The sequence below is a fragment of the Myotis lucifugus genome, unplaced genomic scaffold, assembly GCF_000147115.1.
Source record: "Myotis lucifugus unplaced genomic scaffold, Myoluc2.0 scaffold_82, whole genome shotgun sequence".
In the NCBI taxonomy this organism is placed as follows: Eukaryota; Metazoa; Chordata; class Mammalia; order Chiroptera; family Vespertilionidae; genus Myotis; species Myotis lucifugus.
In genome coordinates, this window is record NW_005871130.1 from 603,119 (window position 1) to 614,728 (window position 11,610).

Consider the following 11,610-nt stretch of genomic DNA (forward strand, 5'->3'; position numbering starts at 1 on the left):
GTTTCCGTCCCGCTCTGGACCTGGGGCCAGGTGGGAACACGCGGCAGAACTCGGGCTTCCGGGAAGGAAGTCCACACCTTTGAATTGAGAGCCACCGATGTTCCTGGACCAGGCAGCGCGCATCCCAGCAGTCATGTGAATGAGGCAGAAGGGCTCCAAAACACGTTTCTAATGGGCCGTGTGCCCTGAATAAAGACGTATTTGTCATCAAAAGTAAACTGTTTTCTCCTTTTAGATGAAATCACTGGGGTGTTCTCACCCGCAGGAGGCGTGCGTTTCTCGACGTTTTTTTCTTAACCCAGCAGATACCACCACATGAAACTCGCTTCGCTTACTTGAATGAATGAATGTTAAGTGGCTTATTTAGTGCTAGAGAGCGTCAAGCGTTATTTGAAAGCATGAATGGCACGGTTGACCAAGTTTCACAGGTAAAACCCCAAAACGTAGCCCCTGATACAGCTTTCCCCAGGCTCCCGATTTCTCCTCGGTGGCTCACCTGGCGCGCAGGTGGTGAGGTTCAGAATGTCACCGGCGCTGATGGAATGTGTGGCCGCAGCACCTAGGTTCCAGCACAGTCCCTGGTGTTCTCTCATTGCCCTTGGGGAAGCTGCTCTCTGATGGGGGACGTGATAAGAATTCTTGGAAGAAGTGACTCTGGGGTTTGGTCAGTGCTTGCTACTGTTTGGTCTGGTTGAGGATCCACCATGTTATTCACCCGAACATTATTGTCCTTTTTAGGACTCCCTTCAGCATCTCTTTGAAACATTTTCCCCTCTTTATTATGGTCCTTAAACATCGTCTGAGTTGGTGGGAAGTATACTGTCCCTTTCCCCTTCTTTTTTTTTTTTTGATTTTTTTTTAGAGATGGGGGGAGGGAGAGGGGGAGAGAGATAGAAACATTGATGAGAGAGAAACTTCAACATCAATTGGCTGCCTTCTGCAACAGCCCCCACCGGGGATGGAGCTGCAGCCAAGCTTGTGTCCTGATCTGGAATCGAACCAGTGACCTTCTGGTGCATGGGTTGATTGATGCTCAACCATCTGAGCCACACTGGCTGGGTCCTTTCCCCATCTTTTTTTTTTTTTCTTTAAATATATTTATTTCATTGATCTTTTACAGAGAGGAAGGGAGAGGGATAGAGAGTTAGAAACATCGATGAGAGAGAAACATCGATCAGCTGCCTCCTGCATACCCCCTACTGGGGATGTGCCCGCAATCAAGGTACTTGCCCTTGACCAGAATCGAACCTGGGACCCTTCAGTCTGCAGGCCGACACTCTATCCACTGAGCCAAACCTGTCAGGGCAACTTCCCCATCTTTTAATGGGAAGGCCTTACACATGACTGCCACTGGCTCCAGGGACACACCCCTGGGTGTCACCTGGCACCCTCCCAAGGCAGCACCTTGCAGGTAGTGACAGAGGGGTTTGGGCACCATTGACCTGGGCTGCAGCCCACCTGGGCTGTGCTATGACCTGGGAGGAAAAGCTGGCTGTAGGGACTGGATTCCTACTCGTTCCTTTCAGTGGCCCTCTTTTTAGGGAACAGAAGCAAGTATCTTAAGACTGTCTTGTTATGTAACTTCACTCCTCACAGGTAACTGGTAGTTTTCTCCATTGTGGTCAGTTGTAAGGAAACTTTCGTGTTACTAATAGTATGTGTCTTTTATTTTGCTCATGGAAGTCATTGTGCGATCTTATTGAAAAGTCTTACTATACTCTGAAAAAAAAGGAAATGTTATGTCCATTTCTGAGTTTGTGATAGTTACTGTTTTCTCTCAAAAATACACGGCCATATGAAATGGGTTGGTACACAACTATGTTGAATTATGATCTTTATTTATAATCCAGTATAACTAGTGGGTGTATATACATCCATTTTAATATTTCAGAAGGGTAGACAGGTAAATGACCCAGAACTAGGATCACTTTTTGCTGTTTTCTGTTTGTTGCGCCTGTTATGGGAAGTGAAGGTTGTCTGTTTCAGTCCTCTGACCTCATCCCTCATCTCCTCCAGTTTTGGCAAGGGTGCATTTGCAGTCCCTGTGTACTTTTGTAAAATTATTCCCTTTACAAGGAAGGAATTCATAATACTAATGTATGTCACAGAAAGAGCAAACTTTTTTGTTTGACAAGATTGACCAAAAGAGTTGTCCAGGTAGTAAACTGGGAACAGTAGTGGGACATGACTTATGTTGGACCAATAGTGAAATTGGCATTAATATTTTATGATTATTTTATTATACTTATAAGTAGTGAAAGCTTTAGGACTGAGTGTACATTTTACTTTAAACTTGGGTCTTCTTTGATGATTCACACAAACATCAAATTTTACTTAGTTGGAACAGTTGTTTTTAGGGGGCTGTTGGTCTTCTTGATGCTTTCAAGAATAGACATACTAGGTAAGGTCATTGAAGATTTCAGTTCTCAAATTGCACCTAAAGGACATTTTGGAGGTGTTAGATCTTCAGGAAAGAGTATACCTTATTAGCTTTGTGACCTTGAACACATCTTAGATTCCCTCCCAGTCTATTCCTCATATAGGGCTAACCTGGGGATAGTCATCCATTTTGACAGTTATTATGAGCATTATTTGTTTAAAGTAAAATCCAAGTGCTGTCATGGGTTACAATATTTCTGTCTGGTTCTGCAGAATTCACAGGGTAGGTATTTATTTTTAATTGATTTTATTGGGGTGACATTGGTTAATAAAATTATATAGGTTTTGGGTGTACAATTCTATACTAAATCATCTGTATATTGTATTATGTGTTAACCACCCAAATCAAGGCTCCTTCCATCACCATTTATCTCCTTTATCCTTTCCTACATCCCTCCCCCCACTTCCCTCTGATAATCACCATACTGTTGTCTGTGTCTATGAGGTTTTTTTTTGCTTAATCCCTTCACCTTTTCACTCAGCTCCACAACCCCAGTTCCCTCTGACAGCTATAGGTCTGTTTTCTAAAGTCTGTTTCTATTTTGTTTGTTAGTTTATTTTGTTCATTAGTTTCCACATATAAGTGAAATCATATGGTACTTGTCTTTCTCTGACTGGTTATTTCACTTAGCAAAATGCTTTCCAGGTCCATCCATGTTGTCAAAGGGTAAAATTTCCTTCTTTTTTTACGGCTTGGTACTATTCCATTGTGTAAATGTACCACAGCTTTTTTATCCACTTATCTACTGGTGGACCCTGGGGTGTTTCCAGATCTTAGCTATTGTACTAGTAAATAACGCTGCAACGGACATAGGGGTGTGTATATTTTTTTGAATCTGTGTTTTGGGCTTCTTTGGTTATATTCCCAGAAGTAGAACCACTGGATCATAAGATAGTTCCATTTTTAATTTTTTTGAGGTATCTCCATGCTGTTTTCCACAGTGGCTGCACCAATCTGCATTACTACCAACAAAGGACAAGGGTTCCCTTTTCTCCAAATCCTCGCCAACACTGTTTGTTGCTTTACTGATGGTAGACATTCTGGCAGGTGTGAGGTGATACCTCATTGTAGTTTTAATTTGCATTGCTGTGATGATTAGTGACTTTGAGCCTCTTTTCATATGTCTGTTGGTCATCTGTCCTCTTTGGAGAAGTGTCTATTGAGGTTCTTTGCCCATTTTTTAAATTGGATTGTTTGTTTTTTTGGTGTTTTATAAGTTCTTTATAAGGGTAGGTTTTTAAAAATAAACAGGAAATCTTACTTGCTTTATCTGTACAACTGCCTTTCTCAGCATTGGTGTGAACATTGAAGAGACAATACATGTAGATGTGTGAGTTCAGTGCCTGGCCTATAACAAGTACTAATAGTAATAATTAGATTACACTGTGATCGGTTAAAAGGAGTATTCTGGTTTATCAGCAATGTCTATGTAAGACTTGGATTTTCTTGTTAAGGAAGCCCTGTGTGGGAAAGGGTGAGGGTCCAAAGGGACAAGAAAAATGTCATTAAGAGAGGAGAGAGTGGGAGTCCACGTAAGTACTAATGGTGCCAGCTATTAGAAGAGTGAGGGTGGCAAATGCTTACAGTGTCAGCCACCATTGGGTTCCTTGGCCCTGGGTCATGGCGGTCAGTGGTGGAGGATCGAGAACAAAAAAGGTACAATACATGGCCCTCTGCAAGGCCCTGTGCTCGATTCATGCTGTTTTAATATTGCTTTATCACTCTTAGCAGCTATCATACTAAACTTGTTTCTTGAAATTATTAAAAGGGCATCCACTCGGAGACTATGTTCGGGGAGCAGTGGCTATCCCCTTGTCCCTGGGAGCAGACCATTGAATAAAGAAAGAAAGAGGAGAAGAAAGAAGACAAGATCTGGTCTCTGAAGACCTAGATGACAAGCAGTTATCTGAACATCACTAAACCCTGAAGGTTTCACTGTGCCATCCTGAAATTTGCCAACAGGTAAATTTGGTTATCTGAAGAGGCATCCATCTACAGCAGTTTGATGGCAGTCTGAGATTATTGTATATTCAATGTATACATTTGTGTTTAAAGCTTTTATTCTGAAGGCAGAGGAATATATGGTTCATATTGGATAAAATTTTCATAAAAAATGATAATAAGAGTTTAATGTTATTCTTTAGAACTGTGTAGACAAGGTGTGTTCACCAAGTGCTCTAGATAGCCTCTTAGGTTGCTGCTTATGGTTGAACTTGTAGTGGTAGCTGTTGTTCTGGCCACACCAGAAACATGCTGGATGGTTGAAGCAGCAGTACAGTAACACACTTTTAAAGTAGGAAGTCTTACTGGTAGGCTTGTTACTTTGTATAATTTTCCTTTTATGAATTTTGGTTTGATGTTTTTAATAATGAAGGTGTTTGCTATTCAAGCTTAATTTCAGCTTTAAAGTAAATATTTTTTGGCAATAGCTATTTTTGTCTTTTGATATTGCTTTTAAAGTGAACACATACACAACACACACACTGAATAACAGTACTACCAGTTATAACAGACTCAGATTATGTAAGCATGTATCAAAATAGAATTGCATTAGGATTTTAGTGGTTTGGCACATTTGCAAAATTATTTCATTGTAGAAATAGAATGAACCTCCTGATCATTAACCAGCTTCTTTCTTACCTAGATGATGAGGAAATTGAGACTAAAAGTGATTACATAGTCTTCCCAAAGTCACATACCACATTACAGATGTCATAGTGAAATCTGGTGTAGAAACCTCTTCTTGCCATTGATGTAAGATGTTTTATTTTCTCCTGGGAGCAAGGGAATTTGGGTTTGTGGAGGAAACCCTTCATGGAGGATGTGTCACAGTTGAGCTGGCCCTTGGAGGGTGACCTGCGTTTGATTGGGAAGAGCTATAGACGACAGGGACATTATCTCAAACAGACTGAATCAAACCGGAGCTGTATGTTTACTTCCCTGATTTGATGGAGCTCATCCTCCTAGTGACTTCCTAGACAGGTGATGGGGCATGGGGTCATGTGTGTGTGTTTGACACCTGGCATGTCAGAAAATGTCTGTGTTCTAAATATTTGATGTATAGTCCAGCTGGGTATAGATTTCTAGGTTACTATTTGAGTCAGTGGCAGCCTAACTGAAATCTCAGCAACAAATAAAGGTGTGTTTCTCACTTTCACCACATCTGCTGTGGGCCTGGGATTCCTCTAACATCTTCCTTGAGATCCAGCCTACTGTCACCTGTGGTCCGCTCCCATCACCCATGGCTCGGGCTACCACAGCAGACAGGGAGAGCAGACAGGCCACAGGCTGGCACTGAAATACTTGGAGCAGAAGTGATACATGTCACATTTGCTCCACAGTCCATTGTCCAGAGCCAGCCATGTCCCTGCTGGGATGCCGAGAGATGTGGAAGCACACTGAAGTGATTGACCGATTGTATGCCATGTTGAAAGTCAGTTTCTCTGGGAATTTTTAAGGCATTGCTCTGCCAGCTTCCAGTGCTATCACTTAGTCAGCAGCATTACACATCCCAATCATTTGTATGTAATTTTTTTCTCTTTCTGGATGCTTTATAGTACCTTTGTATTATCTCCTAAACTCTAAAATGTTGCTGTAATGTGCCTGATTGGTATTTTTTCTTTTTGGATAGTCTGAGCAGTCCATGGATCCTTAGACTCTACCCTTGGATTCTTGGATTCTGGCAAAATGTTTAAAATTTCTTTTATAACTTCTTCCCCTTGAATTTTTTCCCCGCCTGACTGAAGCTCTTTGTTGGATGTTGGGCCTCTTGAATTGATGTATTAATTTTTCCCCTCAATTTTTAAGAATCAGCTTTTTTTTTTTTTGGTTCTTTTTTGGGGTGTGAATATTCTCCATTTTTCTCCTTTTGAATTATAATTTTGGCTTCAGGAATTCTTGTTTTTTAACTGTTCTCTTCCCCACTTTTGAAAATAAATAGTATATGATTCTTGTTTCAGATTTGCGATAACTTTTCTTAGATGTGTTTTTTGTAGCCTTCCCTTCCAGTAGGCTTCAATTTCAGCTTTCTCCAGTTTCTCTAAGCCAGTTAACACTGTTGTTGTCTACTTTCCATTCCTCACTGACCTTGTGTTTTTGGGGGGTGAGGAAGAGGGATAATAAAGATAAAGAAGTTTATGTTTCATAAGCTCATGCAAAGTTTTTTTGTTCTTTTTAATAGTTCGTGTTTGTTTTTCTAGCATCAGTGAATATTAAAGCCTTTTACCTTGGGGGGAACTCACATCTAATTTCTCTTTAAATAGATTTTCACTGTGTGTTCAGCTATTGTCATCATGGAGGCACATCTCTGTCACTGAGCTCCATGTAACTTAAATACGAAATGCCTGCTCTCCTATAGTGGGCAATGTAAATTATTTTAAGTTGGATCTTTTTTAAAAATATGTTTTTATTGATTTCAGAGAGAGGAAAGGAGAGGGAGAGATAGAAACATCTATGAGAGCCGAACCGGTTTGGCTCAGTGGATAGAGCATCGGCCTGCGGACTGAAGGGTCCCGGGTTCGATTCTGGTCAAGGGCATGTACCTTGGTTGTGGGCATATCCCTACTGGGGGGCGTGCAAGAGGCAGCTGATCGATCTCTCTCATCGATGTTTCTAACTCTCTATCCCTCTCCCTTCTTCTCTGTATAAAATCAATAAAATATATATTTAAAAAAAAAAAAGAAACATCTATGAGAGAGAAATATCATCGATTGGGTGCCTCCAGCATGCCCCCTACTGGGGATCAAGCTCGCAACCCTGGCCATGTGCCCTGACAGGGAATGGAACCATGAACTCCTGGTTTATGGGTTGACACTCAACCATTGAACCACACCGGCTAGGCTTAAGTTGGATCATTTTAATATCAAGAGGTCACATGTGTGGCATCCTACAATAAATGATTATATTAGATAATTATCAGCTTACAATGCACATAATGTTTTCCATTTTGTAAGATTATTTGCTTAATAGGGCTGTATTATTAATTTGAATAATTATTGCTCCCCAGGATCCCCTTTATCTCTAAAAATCAGAAGTGAGGTTTATGTATGCTCTTAATATATATTTAGTAAATCTTATGTGGATTACTTTTTGTATCCCAAATCTGCTATTCTTATTTTCATTGTAGTTATAGAAAATGAGGAAAGATGATATTAACTGAAAGTTCATGTTCTCTAAAGCACGCTGAATGAAAAACATATATTCTATGCAAAAGCATTTGAGTAGTTGATAAATTGTTTTTTAAATTGGAGACTTTGTGTTGAGATCTAAAGTCTGAGAGCATTCAAAACAGTTGTGTCACTTTTCAGTTACTTATATTTTTAAATACTTTAAAAAAGATTTTTAATTGATTTTTTTTTATTTTTTTTTTTAGCGAGGGAGGGAGAGAGAGGGTAACATCGATGTGAGAGTGAAACACTGATAAACTGCCTCCCGCATGCCCTCTATTGGGAATCAAGCCCACGACCAGGGCATATCACCTGACTGGGAATTGAACCAGCAACCTTTGGGTGCATGGGATGATGCTCAACCAACTGAGCCACACTGGCCAAGGCACGTTACAGTTATTTTTATGTGCACGTTGCCTTTAGGAGTTAAAAGTTTTTGCTTTAGTAGTTCAGTATATTTAAAAGATTTTGTGTGTAAATGAATATAACTTTAAATTTTGAAGAATGGAAAGTATTGAAAGAAGTTAATTATTGCACTGTTTGGTATAGTACCTCTGCCACAGAATGAAAACAAAAACAGCAGACAGATCTTTGGGCCCTACCTAATTATAACTATTTGTCATAAATTCTGAAAGGGTGTTACCTGCTCAGTAGTTTAAACAGTGAAGCCATTCTTTCTCACAGGCAGTCAACATGCTGAGATTGCTTAGGGTATTTGCTATGTTTTTAGCTAAAACATTGGTGAGTGCCTAGAAAGGTATAAAAATATGTACATTAAAATTTAATATGCACATATATAAAGACTGAGGATTTGTTACCTAAGTATACTACTTTTTAAATCCAACATGTTTAAATCTGAATTAGAAAATTAAGGAATGAGTTTATTTCATTAACTAATTCTTATAAGCCAGCTCCATTAATATTTTAAATGATTGAATCTATGAACTATTGTTTCATATTTAGTTGACTAGCAATGCATTGAACACAGTTACAGGAAAAAATGCTTAGAAATGATCACGTAAAAGTTCTCTGCAGGTTTAATGTCTGAGTATCTGCATATTTTTATTTTCATTCAATCAGATACTCTTGGAGCTGGGTAGGTTTTAGAGATCAATGTGTTATATGGGAAACGAGACTCGGAAGATTCACCCAGTGTCACAGGAACTTGGTGCTACTTTATGTTTTTATGTAAGTAGTCTACAAAGTGGGAGTGAATCACTTGAACATTTATTAGAGCTTTTGCTGTAATTATAAATTCATTCTTAATTTATTAAATTTTAAATTAAAAGTGGACAACTTTAAGTCCACTTTTTTTTAAATCCTCATCAGAGGATATGTTTTTATTGATTTTAGGGAGAGGGAGAAAGAGAGAAACATCGATGTGAGAGGGCAACATTGATCGGTTTCCTCTCGTATGCACCCCAACTGGGAATTGAGCCCGAAACCTGGGTATGTGCCCCGACCGGGAAGTGAACCTGCGACCTTTGGTGTATGGGACAATGCTCCAACCAGCTGAGCCACACAGGACAAGTCTACTTTTCTTAATTGGGTTATCTTTAAATTTCTTTATCCACCTTTGTAGCCATACAAGTATTCCTGTTGCTTTTTAAAATGAAGCTTATTGTGGTAAGATCTAGAGGCCCTAAAAGAAGGCAAAGCAATTATATTACATTTACTCTGTTTCAGTTACTTTTATTTGCATGTAGTTCTCAAGAATGTGAAGAGCCAGAGATTTTAACGCTATGTGCAAATTAACAAGATAGCTTGACACGGTTACATGATTGCTGCCAAGAGACATGAGATGCCTGGGCCCGACATAAAGGACTTCCTTCAGGATACCATCCTTAGCCAGGGTATCAGCCTTTGTGCCACCTCCCTGAGCACCAGTACCTTGTTGAGAAAAGAATGTAGGGGACCAAAGGAGAAAGCAAGGAAAATACCTAAAATGCCACTCTGCAATAATGCCCGTAAGATAGGACAGTAGCTTGGACCAACAAGATGGTGGAAAGTGATTGGATTCTGCATGTATTTTGAAGATAGCTGAGATTGGGATGTGGGGTGTGAGAAAGAGAGGAGCCATGAATGATCCAAACCCTTTGTTCTGAGCTGTTGGGAGAATGGAGTAACCACAAGTGAAAGTGGAAAAGGCTGCAGGGAGAGCAGGGTGGGGATGGGATGGGAAAGATCCAGAGCTTCATTATGAACTCGTTAAGTCTCAGGTATCTCTAAGATAGCAGAGTGGCCACGTCAAGAAGGGAGTTGAGCCCTAGCTGATTTGGCTCAGTGGATAGAGTGTTGGCCTGTGGACTGAAAGTTCTGGATTCGATTCCAGTCAAGGGCACATGCCTGGATTGTGGGCTTGATTCTCAGTAGGGGGCGTGCAGGAGGCAGCCAATCAATGATTCTCATCATTGATGTTTCTATCTCTTCGTCTCCCTTCCTCTCTGAAATCAATAAAAATATATTTAAAAAAAGAAGAAGAAGGGAGTTGATTGATCATTGGCTAAAGAGATAGAAATTCAGGCCCAGCTGGTGTCGCTCAGTGGTTGAGCTTCGACCTGTGCACCTAGAGGTCACTGGTTCAATTCCTGGTCAGGGCACATGCCCAGGTAGCAGGTTTGATCCTCAGCAAGGGGTGTGCAGAAGGCAGCCGATAGATGTTGAGGTTTCTCCCTCATTGATGTTTCTATCTTTCCCTATCCCTTCCTTGCTCTCTAAAAATTAATAAAAAACATGTTTAAATAAAAGGAAATTCTAGAGTAGATGACACATCAATATTATTTAGAACATGAGAACGAGTGAAGTCACTAAGGACATGAGTGTAAATGAAGAAGAAATGACCAAAGTTGAGTGCTGGGGAGCTCCAAAATTAAGAGATTGGAGGCAGTCTGAGGCGTGATCAGCTGTATCAAATATTGCTGAGAGAGCAACTAAGATAAGGACTGAGAATTGATGCTGGATTTGCAGTGTGGACATCATTAGTGACTTTGACAAGAGCAACTTCTCTGTAGTGGTAGAGTAGGTGTCTGGTGTGGTTTAAGAGAAAATTGGGAGACAGGGAATGGTAGGCCTCAGGTATGCATGATTTTCCCAAGGTGCTCTGTTGCAGAGGGGATTAAGAAATTGAACCTCTTTCTCCACCCATAGCTGGTGGGGAAAGTGGGGCCAAGACAAGTTTGTTTATACATGTGAGAAATGACATTTTTAGGAGTGATCCTGTAGAATGGGGAAATTGTTGGGTAATGAAGGAGATCTCGTGTGCCAAGTGGAGGATGCCTTTAGAAAGATGTGTGCACCTGCACAGTGACAGGATAGATGTGCAAACCTGTGTCACCAGGTCGGTAGACGTGAATTGAAGTGTTGGCGTTTGAAATTTGGTTGTGATGTTTTTAATTTTCTCAGTGAAACAGGAAGCTGGCCCATCAGCTGGGATTGAAGGTGGGGGGAGTAAGTATTGTAGGACTGAGGAAAGCTGTGAAATGCCCACAAGTGCAGAGTGAATGGAATGTAGTTTGATTTCCAGGCACATGGAGGCTCCATCTGAAGTTCAGGTCATGACCATAAAGTGAGGTCAGTCAGTGCTTATGGGTTTGTGTGTCCACATGCCCCTGCAAGGGCACAGGTGTGGCCCAGGTGGGATTGGATTTAACCGATGTTGTGGTTTTGCCAAGAGTGTTTTTCAGAGTGAGAATTGGGGAGGAATGACTAGGAGTAATCATGGAAATAGTGGAATAAGGAGGGGAAAGGGACACTGAAAAGTTGGGCCTATGACTCTTGTCTTCATTTATTTTTTATGTTTCTTATTTTTTTAAATTTATCTTTATTGTTGACCCCCTCCTCCCCACTTCCACCCTTTCCCCAGGCCTTCATTGCACTATTGTCTGTGTCCATGGGTTATGCATATGCTATATAATAAAAGGCTAATATGTAAATTGTCCCCTCCACTGGGAGTTCAACCAGGGGGTGGGGCCAGCTGGCCAACTGCCTACGAACCCGCCCCAATCA

The 11,610-nt window shown here is 40.7% G+C and overlaps 1 protein-coding gene across 3 annotated transcripts in view; it reads left to right on the top strand.

Moving 5' to 3' along the window:
* The window catches only part of SOCS6 (suppressor of cytokine signaling 6), a 30,833-nt gene that overhangs the window by 1,736 nt on the left and 17,487 nt on the right, over positions 1 to 11,610 (top strand). The window contains exons 1-3 of one of the 3 annotated variants that reach the window (XM_023755614.1): positions 9 to 428; positions 4,209 to 4,402; positions 5,222 to 5,422. The gene's annotated coding sequence lies outside the window, so the exon portion shown is untranslated. Of the gene's footprint in view, positions 1 to 8; positions 429 to 4,208; positions 4,403 to 5,221; positions 5,423 to 11,610 lie in introns of those variants that run through there. The other 2 variants (XM_006090773.2, XM_006090775.3) reach the window with 2 other exon arrangements.